Here is a 17,315-nt window from a genome sequence, read left to right on the forward strand (position 1 = left end):
CGGGGGCGTGGCTACCGCGTTCCCAGCTGCGTGACGGGGGGGAATGAAGCGGGGAATCGCGTTGCCGACCCCCCTCGGGCGCGTGTCACGCGCGCTTGACCTGAATAATTAATGAGATTAACAGGTGTTAATTAATGACCTGTCAATCAACTAGAGTAGGTAAGCAAGTGTTTTAAAAAGGGTGAATATTAATGAGCGTGGTATTGTTTAACTAGATGGATTACTGTTAGGGGTCATTGACCTGTTAGATAGTAACATGTGTTTAGGATCACAAGTAGTTATATTATATGTTTGAATATTAATTTTTGGCGGGAAAGTGTAAGCGTCGATCAACAAGTGGTTAAACTCTTTAGGTTTATTAATATACACTTGACATGATTTTGGCGGGGAAACGGGTACAGGTTGTACTCTATAGGTCTATTACATGTTTGTATCTTTATAATTAACCGTTAGGGTTCATGACCTGGTAGCTATATGGTTGTTAAAGTTTTGGCGCGAATTTAACATGTGTTTCGGTTAGAAAAGCGCGGGAAATTGTAAGCGTCGATTAACAAGTAGGAATGGTACGTTTTAACCAATCTGTATGAAAATGGTTTATATGATACAACTAACGTGCTTATTAAGAAAGATACAAAAATAAATATAAACAGTTTATTTTTAAATTAAAATTTTAAAGGCGCCACCTAAAATTACATAAATTAGTTGCTAATATAATAAAACATGTTGAATATATTACCCCCTTCCACGATGATATTGATCCCCGGCGCTAGAAAAAATTCATATTATAATTTCATACGTATTAAAATATATTTAACGAATTACCTTTCCTCAAGTCCAGTACTCGCATTTCCGCCGACAATGACGGGTTGATCAAAATCTCCCGATAGGGAATTGTGGGAGAGTTCGAGGGCGTTGGGGAGTTCCCGGGTGTTGGTGGGTCCGAAGGCGTGGAGGGTGGTGGCAACGTGTCGGGTCCTATTGTTAGAATTTTTATAAAAGTATAATAAAAAATAGAAAATAATTACTTCGAACTGGTCCTAGGTCCGCGTTTTCTCCTATAATTTAATAATTATCAATTACTTGTTACAGTATATTATCAAAAGTACATTAATTCCGCGTCCTCTCCCCTTCACTACTTTAATAAAATCTGCTGTAGTGTTGGAAGCCCTAAATTTTTAAATTTTTGTTGAAAAGGTTCGTATTAAGACGTTTTACAACTTACATTGTAGTTCAGGAACGTAAAGTGATAAAACATGAAAAAATCGCGCCTTTTATACCCGGTAATCTTAACCTAAAAATTTGATTTACTATAGCTTGAGGTTAGGTTCGTGTATGGAATTTTTCTCGAGAAAACATTGATTTATTTAAAAAACGTTACGTTAATAGAGTACGTGAAAATTGTTACAAAACCATTAGAAAATGGAGTTTCCTAAGCATCCCGCTAGGGGGTTTATTTACCACATGTTGATATAAAAAACCGTTACGAAAAATTACGAGTACCTAAAACCGTTATGAAAATTAGCATGTGTTATAGAAGTTCCTAAGCGTCCCGCTAGGGGATTTTTGTTTATTACGAAAAATTACGCATGTATTAATAAAAGCGTTAGATAAATTAGCATGTGTTATAGAAGTTCCTAAGCGTCCCGCTAGGGGGTTTTTCGACTCTAAATAGAGGGACGCGCTTTATTTGCATTTATTTCACAACTTGCTTTCGACTTGAATAAATTGTAAGTACATTTTAAAATTTGGGGAATTACCTTTTTTAAATGACCGTTTATTGTTAGGAAATTATTCTGGCACGATGGATTTTGACCGCAAAGTAATAGTTTATTAATTCAGTCTATTTTTTATACCATTTAATTTAGTTAAATTTTTAGAACCAATCCGAAACACCTCCCTGCTCCCAGGTCAATAAGGTCCGTCGTCGATTAGATTTCGGAAATAAAGTATATATTAAGAAAACTCGTTTTGAAGTAGACATCCCGAAGAATCAACCTGATATCATAGATTTAACATGCCACGAGGTACTCGATAGCCCTTCCAAACAATCGCCATTCAAACCAGTTGATGCGCCACCCAAAAGCACCCTATCCAAGCCAGGCCCATCTCAACCAGGTCCATCTCAAGCCGGTCCATCTAAGCCAGTAGACGACGGCTGGACTGATATAGTCGTAGAGTTTTCCCGCCATAAATATTTCGGGATAAAAATTGCAAGTTTCAAAAATAACTTGTATTTAGATATAAGGCGTTACGTCAAAAATAGCGATCGGCCAACCGCGACAAAAGACGGCGTTTGCGTCAAACTAGATTCGGCGTATGAGTGAAAAGAGTATCTAGAACAGATAGTTTATGAAGAAGGTGATTTTCAACTAAGAAACGAGAAGGTTGAAATTCTAGCGGGTCGGCGAGGTGAAGTTCTAGTTTACAAGAACCGTGGACGTCACTACGAAAAACTATTAAACTTGCAGAATTCCGGCGAAGTTTACGACGTCGCGACAACGATTCAAACCGTATTAAATATTTACGCAGGACTTTAAAAACACCATGGCCCTCGATCTTAGCACCCGTTTCAACCCTAAAAATTTTTACTCGATAGATAAAATCATTGCCAGTTCTTCTCGAAAGTATAGGTGTAAATCTATGCTATTCCAGTGTAATTTTAAAAATTTAGACCAATTAAACCACGCGGATATCAGTAACCAACTGACCCGTATTTTCCAATCAATATTAGATAGAATTACGGCCGATAATTTAGGCTACACGCGCGTCAGGGTGGTGGTAATTTCCAATGAGCTGCAAGATCCGATAAATTTCCAATTAATGAATATTAATGAGTTGACAGCTGAGATAATTTTAACGGGGATTGAAAAGGTAGCCCAGTCCGTAAAAACCATTTATCTAGAGTCACCCCTCCGATTCGACCTAATATTTCTTCAAGATACCCCTATGAGAGGACTTCCTCGCAGTGTTAGAAGCAGAAGTTATGAATGTTTAGATCAGTATATCAACCAAGGTAACACATTTATTCCCATTAGAAATACGGACAATTTATGTTTTACGAGAGCCCTGGCGGTGGGAAGAGTTTTGGCCGACTATCAGCATTTAAAAAGTTTAGGACAGGGTGCTAGTTTTAATCAAAACGATTTAAAGACAATTAAAAACGGACAAAAGCCCGAACAAGAAATTGAAGCTAAAAAATTACACGCCCTAGCGGGGGTTCCCGAAGGCCCCGTAGAAATAATAGACATTAACCGATTCCAAAATATATTACCCAACTACCAAATTATATTAATCTCGGCGAACGATAATTTCGATAAAGTGTTTATTGGTCCCTTCAAAGAAAAACAAATTTTCCTCTTAAAAATTAAAGACCACACCCACGTCGTACGATCTTATTCGGCCATGTTTGGGGCAAAATATTATTGTAAATATTGTCTAGTCCTTTTTTATTCTGACAAACAGAAAAAAGTCACGACTGCGGACCCAATCTTAAATGCCGCCGGTGTCACGGTCCGGAATTCCACCCTAGTTTAGAACAGGCTACCCGTTGTAATGACTGTAATAGGTATTTTGCCGGACCAAATTGTGTCTCCCAACACGTAGAACTAGGAACCTGTCAGGTTTTAAGGCGCTGTTTAAATTGCGGGAAAGACTATGAAGGCAATCATAATTGCGACAACAAATGCGCTTTTTGCAAAATTGAGCATGCCAAAAACGAGTGTCACATCCGCCCATTAGAAATAAAATCAAATGAGAAACGACTATGTTATTTTGATTTTGAGACCATAACGACTGACACTAAAATTAAACCAATTTGAATCATTTCCGCGATGCAAGAAGCGCCATTTTCGACCAATTATGATTACCGAAAATTTCACGGCTTTGATTGCGTTCAAAATTTCCTAGATTATTTATTAGCATGCCAGGTGACAGTTAATGGTCGGAAAAGAGATACGGTTACGAGGCCGGTCTTTGAAAACGTCATATTAATTAGCCATTTCGGGAGTGGTTTCGATACGTTGCTTATTCTTAACGGTCTATTAAAACGAAAGATTAAACCCGAGATAATTTATACCGGTTCCAAAGCCCTGGGTATGTTTCTCGCCCAATTTAAAATAGCCTTTATCGATAGTTTCATGTTCCTACCTACAGCCCTTCGAAATTTCTCGAAAACTTTTAAGATTGTCCAAAAGAAAGGTTATTTTTGTTATTCATTCGCTACGGAAAACAATTTAGATTATATCGGCGCCCTCCCCGAGAAAGAATATTTTGGTATCGACAAATTTACGGACGAGGAAATCGTAGAATTTAATCAATGGTACGATTCCCAACGTTACGTCGTTTTCGATCTAAATAAAGTTTTAACCGAATACGCGATCGATGACGTTAAACTTTTACAGAAAGGATTCGATAGTTTTAGAAATTTATTTTTAAAAACAGTCGATTTTGATTTGTTAGGGTCAAACGCCATAACGTTGCCGGGAGCCGTCACAAATTTATTCCTTAGTAGATTTGTCGAACCAAACACTATCGCGATTTTTCCGGGGACGGGTTATAGGAAACGCCATAGTGTCAAGGCCCTAAAATGGTTAGCTTATTTGGAAAAAAAACTCAACGTGAAATTTCAAACGGCGCGATCGCTAGGTGGAGAACATGTCATTTATCCCTATCGATTAGACGGTTATTGTTCCTCGCCCGAAATAATTGCCGAATTTTACGGCTGCCATTACCATAAATGCCCAATGCACACTGACCACCAGGATTACGATAAACAGTTAAAAGATTATAATTTAAATATTTATCTCAAAACACTCGACCGCGAAAATTTTTTAAAAAAGGAAAAGCCTAATGCGCAGTTTATTAGTATATGGGAACACGAATATGATGAGTTAGTAGAAGATCCAGCAATTGCGAGTTTTTGCGATTCCCTACCCTTTACCAAACCGATAGGAGCGACAGACGCCATTCGCGGGGGGAGGGTCGAAAACTTTGTAATTTACGCCGAAGCCACTCCCGATCGACCAATCAAAGTCGTGGATTTCAATAGTATGTACCCGTCCGTCCAGATGAGTTCCTATAAATATCCCAAATCAAGCCCCGAAATTATAACTTGTAACTTTAATTTTTCCGTTAACGCTTATTTTGGTCTGATTAAAGCTACGGTGCTGCCACCTACCAATTTAAATCTCCCTATTCTCTCAGCTAAAATTAATAGTAAAATTTATTATACTTTCTGCTACAAATGTGCAGCTGAACAATGTTTCGAATGTACCCATACTGATCGAGACCGTAGCATAACCGACGTGTGGATGACCCCCGAGTTTTATCTAGCGATAGAGTACGGTTACAAAATTATGAACATTCACGAAGTACACCATTATCGAGAGACATTCGATAAAGATTGTCCGCTATTCGACGACTATATTCGGCTTTTTTATAAAATCAAAGTTCAAAATTCGTCGTATCCAAAAGACATTATTACAACAAAAACTTAATTATTTACGAGACTTTAATGAAATTGACGGGTTAGATTTAAATTTAGACGATATAACCAATAATCCGGCTTTAAAAGCTATTGGCAAACTTTGTCTAAACAGTCTGTGGGGCAAAAATTCCATTAATTTAAATCGAGGCCAAAGTGTTTTTATTAATTCTTATAAGGAATTAGTCGAAATTTTGCCCGATCAAACCAAAGAATTAACGGATTTTAAACTACTAGACGATGATATAGCCTTAGTCACCACTCGTTTTCAGGAAGACTACGTTCCAACTTATCGGAAAGGGTCACCAACGATAGGCGCGTTTGTAGCCAGTTACGGCCGTATTAAATTATACAAATTAATGGCTCAAATTGGTTCTAATTTAAATTACGTCGATACTGATTCTGCTTTTCTTTATATGAGTAAAGACTTAAATATTCCGCTAGGGACTACCCTAGGTACATTAGCTGACCAGTATCCCAATGAAAATATAAAAGCCTTTGTTTCCTTGGGATGTAAAGCTTATTCAATTTTATTCGAATCTGGAAAGATTGTCACTAAACTTAAGGGCATTACATTGACTAAAAAAATCAGTCAATTGTCAACTTTGAAGCTTTGAAGGACCTCGCTGCACGCAACCAACAATTGAAATACAGCGTCGAAGTCCCATTTAACGTGAAACGTTTAAAAACGGGGCAGCTATTCCATAAACCAGCTGAAAAACTCGTCTAACAAGCGAATCTTCAAGAGCGACGGTACCAGTATTCCCTTCGGCTACAAAAATGTCAATAACGCGGCTCAAGTTTAAATCGCCGACCACGTTCCTCATCAGTGGATCGATTCAATGCGGAAAAACAGTTTGGACTTTTCGGCTTTTAAAAAATCGACACACGCTGTTCGAGAAACCTCCCGAGCGAATCATTTATTGTTATAATATTTGGTCGGAAAAATTCAATGAGCTTAAAAAAATTATACCTGATATCGAGTTTCATCAGGGTTTATTAAGTGAGAAACCGGAAGAAATATTTGATAGTTCTATAAATAACTTGCTCGTTCTCGACGATCTCTCTCAAAGTTGTTTAAATAACGCGTACGTTTCGGAATTATTTCGTGTTGGTAGTCACCACTTAAATTTAACTATATTATTCTTAACCCAAAATGTTTTTGGTCAAGGTCGAGCGGCTCGCGATATTAGCTTGAACTCATCGTACATTGTTCTATTTAAGAGTCCGCGTGATCCTAGTCAGATTAAATGTCTCAGTCGACAAGTATTTCCTAATAACCCAAATTTTCTAAGTACTGTGTACAATAATGTAACTGCTTCCCGACCCTATTCTAATATTGTTTTAGATTTAAATCAAGAAACACCAGAACATTTCAAAGTGCGAACAAATTGCTTATTTGAAGAGGACCCAATGATAACTTTTCTAGAGTAATGGTGACGGGTTTAAAAATAATGTTTAAAAAAAATTTATTCTCTTAAATATATTCTATAAAAAATATGTGAAAATGTTTTCATTGTATAAATTTGAATGTATTTATAAAATTGTTTCATTACGTAAGATGACTTGGCCACGAGCGATACGGGAACATAAAGCTTATTTAATGCTCATTAAAAAAGCTTCCCCCAGTCAGCGCAAATTTTTAATTAAAAACGCTAGTCCCGAACAATTAAACTCTATTTCTAATATTTGTCTTAATATTACCCGGGGGGCGCTACCTGTAGGCGCAAATAGGAAAAAAATATTACAGCGCTATAAAGCGTGCATCAGAAAACTTGCTCGTTAAAATTTAACCGACTTAAACCGTCGAAGAATTCTAATATCTCAGCGAGGCGGATTCTGGGGTGCAATTCTCGGTTCATTAATTCCCGTGGTTCTTAACCGTATTATTAATCGATGAAAAAATTCGTTTTAGTCCCCGCTGATAGCTATTTTAGCGATACGGCCAAATTAATAGACATTATTCAAAATCAAATGAAAAGTATCATAAATAAACCGATTAAAGTAGGGAGTGAGGAGGATACGTTACGAGAGTATTTAACTATGCTTCAAAGGTACTTTAAAATTAAAGAATTTCAAGGAGTCCCCGCCGTTCGTTTAGAGCCCCCAGCGATGCCTCCTCCATCGAATACGTTAGCTCCTCTTCTCGCACCGGCGCAGATTATACGGCCCGTGGCCCCTCTTCTCGCACCGGCGCAGATGATACGACCCGTAGCTACACCAACAAATTCTCCGAGAAATGTCTCTCGCGGTTCCCCCGTTTCACCCAGTACTACGTTGATTTATCCCGATCCGATTCCCGTTTATCTACACGCGGAACCGAGACCCCCTCTTCGACCTACTCCCCCAGTCCCGGCGTTTCTACCGGATCATTTGATAGCGGAGTCAACACCGAATATTCCCGAAGCCGTCCACGAAGCACTCCGCCGCGAGTTGGATCCTCTTTCAAGTAGTACACCACGCCGTTCCGAAAGTACCAGTAACATAAGGAACCTCTTCAATACGTCTGAAGGCGCGACAGGTACTACACGAGACAGCGACGCAACGTATAGGCCATCGGCTGAAAGCGTGGAGAATTTATCGGAGGCTGTGTCTCTACCATTTTCGGATAAAGATTTACAAACGAATGAAAAGCACGTGAAGAGGAGACTAAATGTTCGCAAACCTTATCCGACACCTAAAAACAGACGCCGCGCATTAAGCCCTCTTAAAAAATGGAAAAATTGATACAATAAAAAATTTATTGATTACAATATTTATTTTCGTGATTCATTAAATGCAGAACATATTCCATAACGAGATTATGTCATTGATATATAGAGTATCATTATACATATCTTATATTTCTCTATAAGTATACCCCGAACATTTACATACGATATAAAATAAACAATGCGCACCGCATGTTTCCGAGTCAATCGATTGGATAATATTTTTATTATATACCCACTTTTAAGCTAAATGACCCAAGTTAAAATTGTACGTAACAGGTGAATTTCCAAACGAACAGAAAAATTCTCCCTTTCCCGATTCAATAAACACAGCGACCCAATGAGAACCTGGTTCCGTCGAATCGTCCGTATTTATAATAAAACAATACGTTTTCTGTTTCGGCGGTTTTTTGGGAATCGCGTCTTTGGAAAATGTACCAATATAAAATGGGCGCGTTCTATAATCACATTTCAAAAATTCATCAATCTGATTAGTATTCATGATATAATTTTTTGTAGTTCTTCGGGATAGAATGAACCCAAGATGACTTGTTTATTTTGATCTTGTATGACGTAAACAGGACGAGGTCTATTAATCACTCTCTTAATAGTAAACACTTCCTTCGACCAGTATCCCTTGTAGCCTTTAGTAAACGCTTTTGGGGCTTTTGTTAATCGAACACGTTCACCGACTTTGAATTTGGCTTTTTCCCTAATTGATTTTTTACCGTAAAGATTTTTCCAAACTAAATGCTCATTATCAACCGTTACTTCACACGGTTTGAACCCGGTCGACCTGTGTACACTGTTATTATACGACCTAACAATTTTCGGTAAATCCTTAATGAAATTTGGTTTCTTAGTTTTAGTAATTAAACGATATATTTTGTTCTCGAGAGTTCTATTGGCGCGTTCTACGATTCCGCATTTTATGTCCCCGTAACTTACAAAATGTTTTATATCGTTCTTTTTTAAATAATCCTGTACGGTCTTATTAAGAAATTCCTTCCCTTGATCCGTATTAATTTTCATGGGTTTATTAACTTTGTGAATTTTTTTTAGCGCCTGTAGAACGTCTTTCCCGGTCTTTGTTTTCAAAGGTAACGCGGATAAAAAGCGCAATAAAACGTCAATGTTAACTAAAATATAATTATAATCCGGTTTCAACTCGTCCAAAACTATTAAATCCATTTGATGAATTTCATTCAGTGACGTCACATATGTTGGTGTACGAGCAAATTTAAGCTTTCGGTCTCTATGCAACGTATAGGGGTCTTGCGTTAACAACCATTTTTTAATTTTGGTCTTTGGAATTAAGGGCAAACTTTTTTCTAATCGCTTGACACCGCCTTATCACCCTGGATTTTCAGTATCGTAATAGACTTTCTCTATGGTTTTATTCATGGCCGCGCGCTTTGACCTTTTAACTTGTAATAAATATTAAACAAACCATATTCTTAAATTTATACCATTTATTAAAACAAAAATTCTGTAATAATTTCATTTACATCGTGAACCATTGCATTAAATAAATTATGTATGTTTAAAGAACAATGTGGGTAGTTTTCGTTAAAATTATTTAGAGTCTTTTGATAATTGACCAGAGGAAGAGCTCTTTTCACATTAGCCTCAAGCCTTTCAGACCAATGCGAAGCTACGGGAAGGCACGTAATGTCATGAGCCAATTAAATGTGACAAGCTGTATTTTCACAGGATCCCGTTAACGACATTAGAATCTCGGTTAATTCGTCTATAATACATTTCTTCATACACTGGTAACAGTTTTTTCTCTCCTGAATTTCCGTATTAAGACTTAAACGAATAATTTTTAACCACTCCCAGCTTGTTTTACACATTGCAAAACCGTTTGAAGTCGAGTACAAGACATTATACTTGTCATTAGCTCCGCGGACGTGCGAACGCAAATCAATAAATTTACCTCTTTGACATATAAATCCTTCGAGTTTTACGTAATCGGTTAGCCAACTATGAAATCGGGTTGGGGGTTTTGTCAAGTCAAAGAATGTGTCAATTTCATCGGAAAATGTCCATAAGTTTTCCCAAACGTTAAGATTAAATGAAACGTATTTTCTATGCCCTTGGCGTTTAATTTTAAGATCGGTACCCGGAATGTCATTTGAAAGAAAAATTTCCAGTTTATCGGAGAGATAATGAGAGCGTGACATGGTTGAACGATTGCAAGCGAGGAACTGTTAAACCGCTTAAGGTAAAGTGCTTTAAATGGGTTTTATTCGGCGTTATAAATTACTTTGCGATCGCGTGTTATCAAAATCTCATTATCGAATTCAAAATACATTATACATGTCACATTATGTGTTAATGCGTTTTTAAATTGCACATCGAGTCGTAAACTACCGTCCTTTCTAAGAGACATATAATCCCCACTAGCATTGTTGTCGCTTGTTAGATCGAACAGATACATGTTATACCCGTATTTAAAATTTTTTTAAACTTATGAAATTACCACGGTCGGCCCCATCGATCCCCATCGCGGAAAATAGACTATGATAAGGTAAACAATAATTCCCTTCGTCGTAGTCCATTTGGAACCCATCGGGAGGATAACGATCAGGACCCACCGAGAGGGACAAATCGGTCACGTTTAAATGTTCAAATTGTAAACTATTACTATTCAATGACCCAATAAACGCATCTTCCTTGACAAAAACCACAATAGCTCGTTTCGGTAATCTACCTAAAATGATGTTATCGCGGTTTATACTCGTTAGGCCTCTCGCTACGCTAAAATTTTTAACAATCGTTTGCGTTAAGGGATAGATAGCTGGAATATCTGATTCTAGCATTTTTGCATGCGCCAATACGATTGAAGGATTAACTTTAACTTTTGTCACGTACAAATACGCTTGGTCTATAACTAATTTATAATCCTTGCCAGCTTCCATAGACATGACGGTAGTTAGGCGCGGGCTTCTAACTAAACGAAATCGTACCGGAACTTGGTTTAACATAAACTTATTAATTTTACACACATCAACAGACAAAGGCCCCATTATTTCAAAGGATTGCGATTCTTTTGATCTTGAGCTTCGCTTCAGGGCCCCGTTGGACTCTGACTTGAACGTATCTAACCACATTTCCGTAGGCTTGGTCGTAGAGTCCATATAAAAGAGGCTATTTTGCATCTTGTCCATAGTTGACTAATTTTTCAATGTACGAACTGTAAGCGTAGCAGTTGTTCGCGGACTGGGTAGAAGTATCCCCGAGATAACAATCGCATTGACTAAAAAGCGACCCTATTAGATTATTCGTTGGTGCCACTTTTGTTTCAACGGCGGGGACATTCGATCCATCGTTATGTAAAAGTCTCAGTTTCAATTTTAACATAGTTTTTGATAAATCCATATATAAATCTTCCGACGCGGGAATAAAAAATTCCAGAGGGCCATTGTCCGATAAATTGTTTGTTGGTAATTATCTTATTTCCGTTGTGGTAATTACATTAGTATTGACCACAGGGCGTTGAAAAATATCCAGCTGACTTAGCATTCCCTCGTAAACCGCCATTATTATCCTAAAAAGTCAAGTTTGGTTCTTTTTGTAACTCTCCGTTTGGACACTTTTTTTCGTTTCCTAATGGGGCCCGTTCGTCGTTTACGGCAGCCGCTGCCAGACTGATTTCTCGTTAATCGATCATGTTGTCAGAATTTATAGCCCGGTGTACCGGTAAGAAAAGAACCACACCACCGGAGGCCTATCATCAGAATGCCCTACGCCAGCGTCCACAAGCCCGGACAGGTGACAAAACCAGCATGGGTAGCAGAACCCCACTACTGATGGTCGCACCCTCGACGCAAGCCGCTCAACCCAGCAGAAGGTGCAACAATGGGACGACCAGCCCGCCACTTCGCACACAGCAGTGGGATAGAGAACGGATGCTCTAGCAACTCCGGCCGACACCCCACCTACAAAGGCAGGGAGCCAAGCCCTTTGGAGAGAGCTCCTAAAGGGGACAGCGGGCACACAGCAGCCCGCATAACCCGGCACAGCTGGCACCGGAGATCCCGGTGGGAGCCCAAAAGGCCGGGAGATGGGTCCGCCGTGCCCTCATACCGAGGCCCGCAGCCCAACAGCAGGCTACTCAATCCACCGAGGCGGCCAGTTTGCCCGGCCCCTCTCCATTAGCCCGGGCCGAAGCCCAGTATCCAGCCCACACCTGACCGAAGTCGGAGGTCGGAGATAGGACCCTTTGGACGGAGCTAACATCTCTCAGTGCGCCACCGCCCTTACGGGTTACAAGAGCCGGACCCCGACTCCCCGGTAAAGCCACCAGTTATTGCACACTCCGTCGTTAATCGATCAGCCGCTTTATGTAATAAATTGCTACCGGCGATTCTTAAATTGTTCTTTAACGTTTCTTTAGGGTCATGTCCTTGTTTTAAATCTTGCCACCATCTCTTGCCTACTCCAAAAGCCTCATTGGTCACGGGTTTGATAATGGGTGTTATATATTTTATCAGCTTTTTAAAAATTCCGCCCACGCCTCTTCCCCGTTGATAAACAGGTCCGGCAAAAAATGGTCCGCCACCATATTGTTCGCGGTAATATTTGAAATAACTTTCACTGTCGGCCATATCGTCTCAAATGAAGTCTAACGACACTTTTTCCGTTTATAAAGGCTATTGTTTCGCCAAAATCCGTTTTCATGTCAATGTCAACTATTTCTGTATTATTTGTTCTCAAAGGATAGTAATGAATTTTGTCAAAAATAATAGATTTTTCAAACGGCTTATCATTTCCAGCTAGCGGTATTATTTTCATCAAAGGGGCAAACGTATCGCCTACATATTGAGGGTATATTAAATTTGAATATATATAGTGTTTTGGCTCCCATTGATAAATCAGCAGCGTAGAGACTATCTGTATTGGCCAAGAGTTCACTAAACCGCGTAAAGCCTAGCATTTCACCGAGACCTTTCTCAGATGAATGAAATATAATTGCAAACCCCGCCGCGGCTCCAATGTGAACGGATCCATTATGGTAAATGGTTAATTTAAATTTATCCCTTATTTCCTCATCCAAGGTTAACATCATTGCGTCTAAAATGTCTTGGACACTCGAGTATGCACCAGTCGGTATTTTATAATCAATTCGAGTTTCGACTCTAAACGCGGCGTCTTGTACATTATCACTTCTAATTTCAATGTAATTAAAGTTATTAAACGACAAGGACTTTATATAACCAGCAAAAGGTTTCGTACAAAAATATGACCCAATATGAAATCCGTCTTTCCGATATGGATTTATGTTAGGTTCAAAATCGAGAAGCTCTTTAATTGGTCCATTGGGAATTCTAATATGGTAGTTATTGGTGGTTATCAAATTCCAACAGAGCCCGTTTGGTTTCGCGTGGAGTTCAATTTTAATTTCATTATCAAGCCCGAATTCTTTTAAACTTTCATTAAGCGCTGCAATAAGTTTTCGCACGACACTATATCGAAGGATATTTCCATTCTGGTCTTTCTCCGCTTCAATTTTACCCACTTTCACTGATATTTTAAAGTATGTAAACGGTTGCACGTTTTTAATGGTTGTCGTGGAAACTGTTAAAAATGACCGGTTTTTTTCTGTAATATTTTCCCATGTTGGCGGTAATATAATTTCGCTAATTCCAACTTCAAAATTTGAAGGTACATTTAAAGGTCGTCCTAAATTTACTTTATAAGTAGACGCTGTATTTTCCGGGTATAAATCGCTCGAAGCGTTACTCGGTAATGTTAAAAATAGATCGTCCATTGCAAAAATAATATGGCCACTAGCCTGAACCACCACGTAAACTTTAATTAGATACGATATTAACAACTGGTTATATACTATGACATTCCTTTCCAATTTATAGGGCTATTCACCTCTAGTTATCGATAACCTGATTCTGATTTCTAGTTTTTCCTGGATTTACTGATATAAAAGGACGGGTTTTTTTCCATGTTTTCTCACAATTCGTTAATGTTTCTGATAAAAAGTCTTACGTTCCTTATCAACAATCTACTAGTAGCTGGGATCTCTCTCGACATGGTAATATACTTATAATAACATTCAAATTATTTTAAAATATTCCACCAAAAATGTGTGTAAAGCTAGTCTTAAAACAACTTAATGTTTCCCCGACATACGTTCTAAAACGCCTCACTTGGTGGCGCTGGAGAAACTTTTTGACGGGGCCTCGTACCCAGTTTAACCCTCCCGACCTCCCATAAATCTTTCTATCATACACCTTATTTAAATTGAATAATACAATATATATATATATTTATATATACGACCCAAAACAAAATACTAGCTCAAAATTATAGTTTTTTACCTTGTCAAATGACAATGATGAGTCCGTTACTGTTCGTTGAGCTTTACCAATGGCCGTTAGTAATGGCGTACATCCAAGAACGTTAAAATATTTTAAAAAATGTTCATTTATAAGCCTAAAAGTTTACCTGGAAAGTATGCGGCCAATATAATTCCTAGAAATCTAACAAAATGTTAAAAGTTACGCGGTTAGATACTTAGCACAATTTAGTTCCCATTAGCAATAACTAGAGTGCCCGAAATTCTATTTAAAACGTTCAAAACTTAAAACATTATCTTAACAATACTTCTGGCTTAACTTTCTTTTGGAGAATGGCTATTTCGACCGCGTTGCTTAAGATGCTGGGTGAAGAAAGTGGCGCCATCTAACTTAAATATTATATATAAAAATTTAGTAATTTATAAAGTGTTATTAATATTGATATATAATAAACAAATTAGCCTGATATTTATGCTATATATTTTAAAAAGTTTTTGTTCGAAAATATATTTTTATGGCAATCTTGCAACGTAATACATAGATGGCGCTAGTGGGCTTGGAAAAGAGAGATTTTGGCAATTTTTTAGGAGGCGAGTTGCTTAAAATTATCGGTTAGGTGAAATGTTATATTATATTAATTATTAAGTGTTATGAATATTGGTATATATTAAACAAATTAGACTGATATTTATTTTATATATTTTTAACAGCCCAAAAATATATTTTTATGGTAGTGATTTAGTACAATAGATGGCGCTAGTGCGCTTGGAAAGTAGGGATTTTCGTGGAGGCGCGGTAAATTCGAAATGTCAATATAAAATGTTAAGTTATTTATCGTAAACTTTATGCTTTTTATAATAGGAATAATGGCCATCTGTTATAACAATTCAATACGAGTTCTATGGGAGTCAAAAGAGTTTCAGCAACTAAATATTTGGACACTGATAGTCCTGGACTATGGACATCTGAGGAAGTCTTAAATTTCGAATTAGAGGATGAAGGTCAAAAAGAGTTTCAGCAACTAAATATTTGGACACTGCTGATCCTGGACTAAATCTGAAGAAGTCTTATATTTAGAGATATATGGTTCGGTGTTGGTCAAACCGAAAATGTTCAATACACCTTTTTAACTATTTTTGTTTAACCACTTGCTGATTTATGCACGCGACGCTAACATTTTCCCGGTAAAAATTAATATTCAAACATATAATAAACCTTTTCAAAGAGTTTAACCACTTGTTAATCGACGCTTACAATTTCCCGCGCTTTTCTAACCGAAACACATGTTAAATTCGCGCCAAAACTTTAACAACCATATAGCTACCAGGTCAATTACCCCTAACGGTTAATTATAAAGATACAAACATGTAATAGACCTATAGAGTACAACCTATACCCGTTTCCCCGCCAAAATCATGTCAAGTGTATATTAATAAACCTAAAGAGTTTAACCACTTGTTGATCGACGCTTACACTTTCCCGCCAAAAATTAATATTCAAACATATAATATAACTACTTGTTGATCCTAAACACATGTTACTATACTATCCATATAACAGGTCAATGACCCCTAACGGTAAAACAATACTTGGCACGCTCATTAATATTCACCTTTTTAAAACACTTGCTTACCTACTCTAGTTGATTGACAGGTCATTAATTAACACTTGTTAATCTCATTAATTATTCAGGTCACGCGCGCGTGACACGCGCCCGAGGAAGGGCGGAATCGCGATTCCCCGCTTCATTCCCCCCCGTCACGCAGCTGTGGACGCGGTAGCCACGCCCCCGCTTGGCTAGGAATACGGGGGTAAACTACTAACCTCGAACCCCAGCACCTGATGCCATGTTCGATAAATGCAGACGATACAGAGGAAAAAATTTAAAAGAAGATGAAGAAACCAGGGATACTTTCCGTACGGGATATTTTTTTTATTGCAGGTTTGGTGTGTCGTTCCGTTATATGTATTAGCTTATTTGAACTCAACAATCTAGAATTATAATCAGTGAACTATGTATATGTATACCACTATGATATTTGTATTTCCAGAACAGCTATACTACTTGAGGAAAATAATCCTTCAATGAATTATTTCCTGAAATACAACCAAGCGAAAAGCTGCACTCTTCAGTACTGACACGTGTCGCATTTGGGTGAAAAACAGAGACATTTTGTAGACAGTTTGAGGGGGCGAAGCACTTCTCAAAGTACCCGAAACCTCTCATTATGTCTCTCACTAGACTTAACCTAGTCTTTTGTGACTTTAGATTGCACATGTACCAAAATCTACACGCGGAAAGTCCATCCGAACTTTCTTATAGAAAATCTCAATTTTAGTAAAATTTTCGAGATTTTGAGGCTAGTTCGGGGATAGCAAATTTTATCTGATCGAGCCCTTCTTTTTTGTACGAGTTACTGCCATGGTCCCAAAACTTTTCTGCATAGTGCCTCATTCAAATTCAAACATTCGATTTTTTCGATACACCCTACTGCCGACACCGGGCCGCCTCATACATTTCTATCCCGAATACCCATCACCATCTTGCCCATACTGTCCCGCAATAGGCGACGTTCCTCACATGTACTTCTCGTGCCCTCTCATTTCTGAAGCACTCCAACCTTTTCCTCAATTTTTTACGACACCTTACCAGTCATGAACACAGTATGATCGACTATTGGTTCCTACTGCCATCAGAGAACCATGGTCTCTGTAACTTCAGCTTTATCATTTTTAAGGAAACAGTCTATCGTCGCGGTTTAGAAAGTGACTGCTTCCGCAACGGCGCTCCCAATTTCATCC

The 17,315-nt window shown here is 38.1% G+C and overlaps 1 long non-coding RNA gene across 1 annotated transcript; it reads right to left on the reverse strand.

Annotated features, from left to right (window-relative positions):
- Nucleotides 1-677: 677 nt before the first annotated feature.
- On the reverse strand, nucleotides 678-14,611 carry LOC149960376 (uncharacterized). Its single transcript, XR_016472737.1, has 4 exons — nucleotides 14,535-14,611; nucleotides 1,026-1,055; nucleotides 823-975; nucleotides 678-766 (listed from the first exon to the last, which is right to left on the reverse strand). It is a non-coding gene; the product is annotated as an uncharacterized LOC149960376 (long non-coding RNA).
- Between the last annotated feature and the right edge of the window lie 2,704 nt (nucleotides 14,612-17,315).

The sequence above is a fragment of the Leiobunum rupestre genome, chromosome 1, assembly GCF_980474605.1.
Source record: "Leiobunum rupestre chromosome 1, qqLeiRupe1.1.hap1, whole genome shotgun sequence".
Classification (NCBI taxonomy): domain Eukaryota; kingdom Metazoa; phylum Arthropoda; class Arachnida; order Opiliones; family Sclerosomatidae; genus Leiobunum; species Leiobunum rupestre.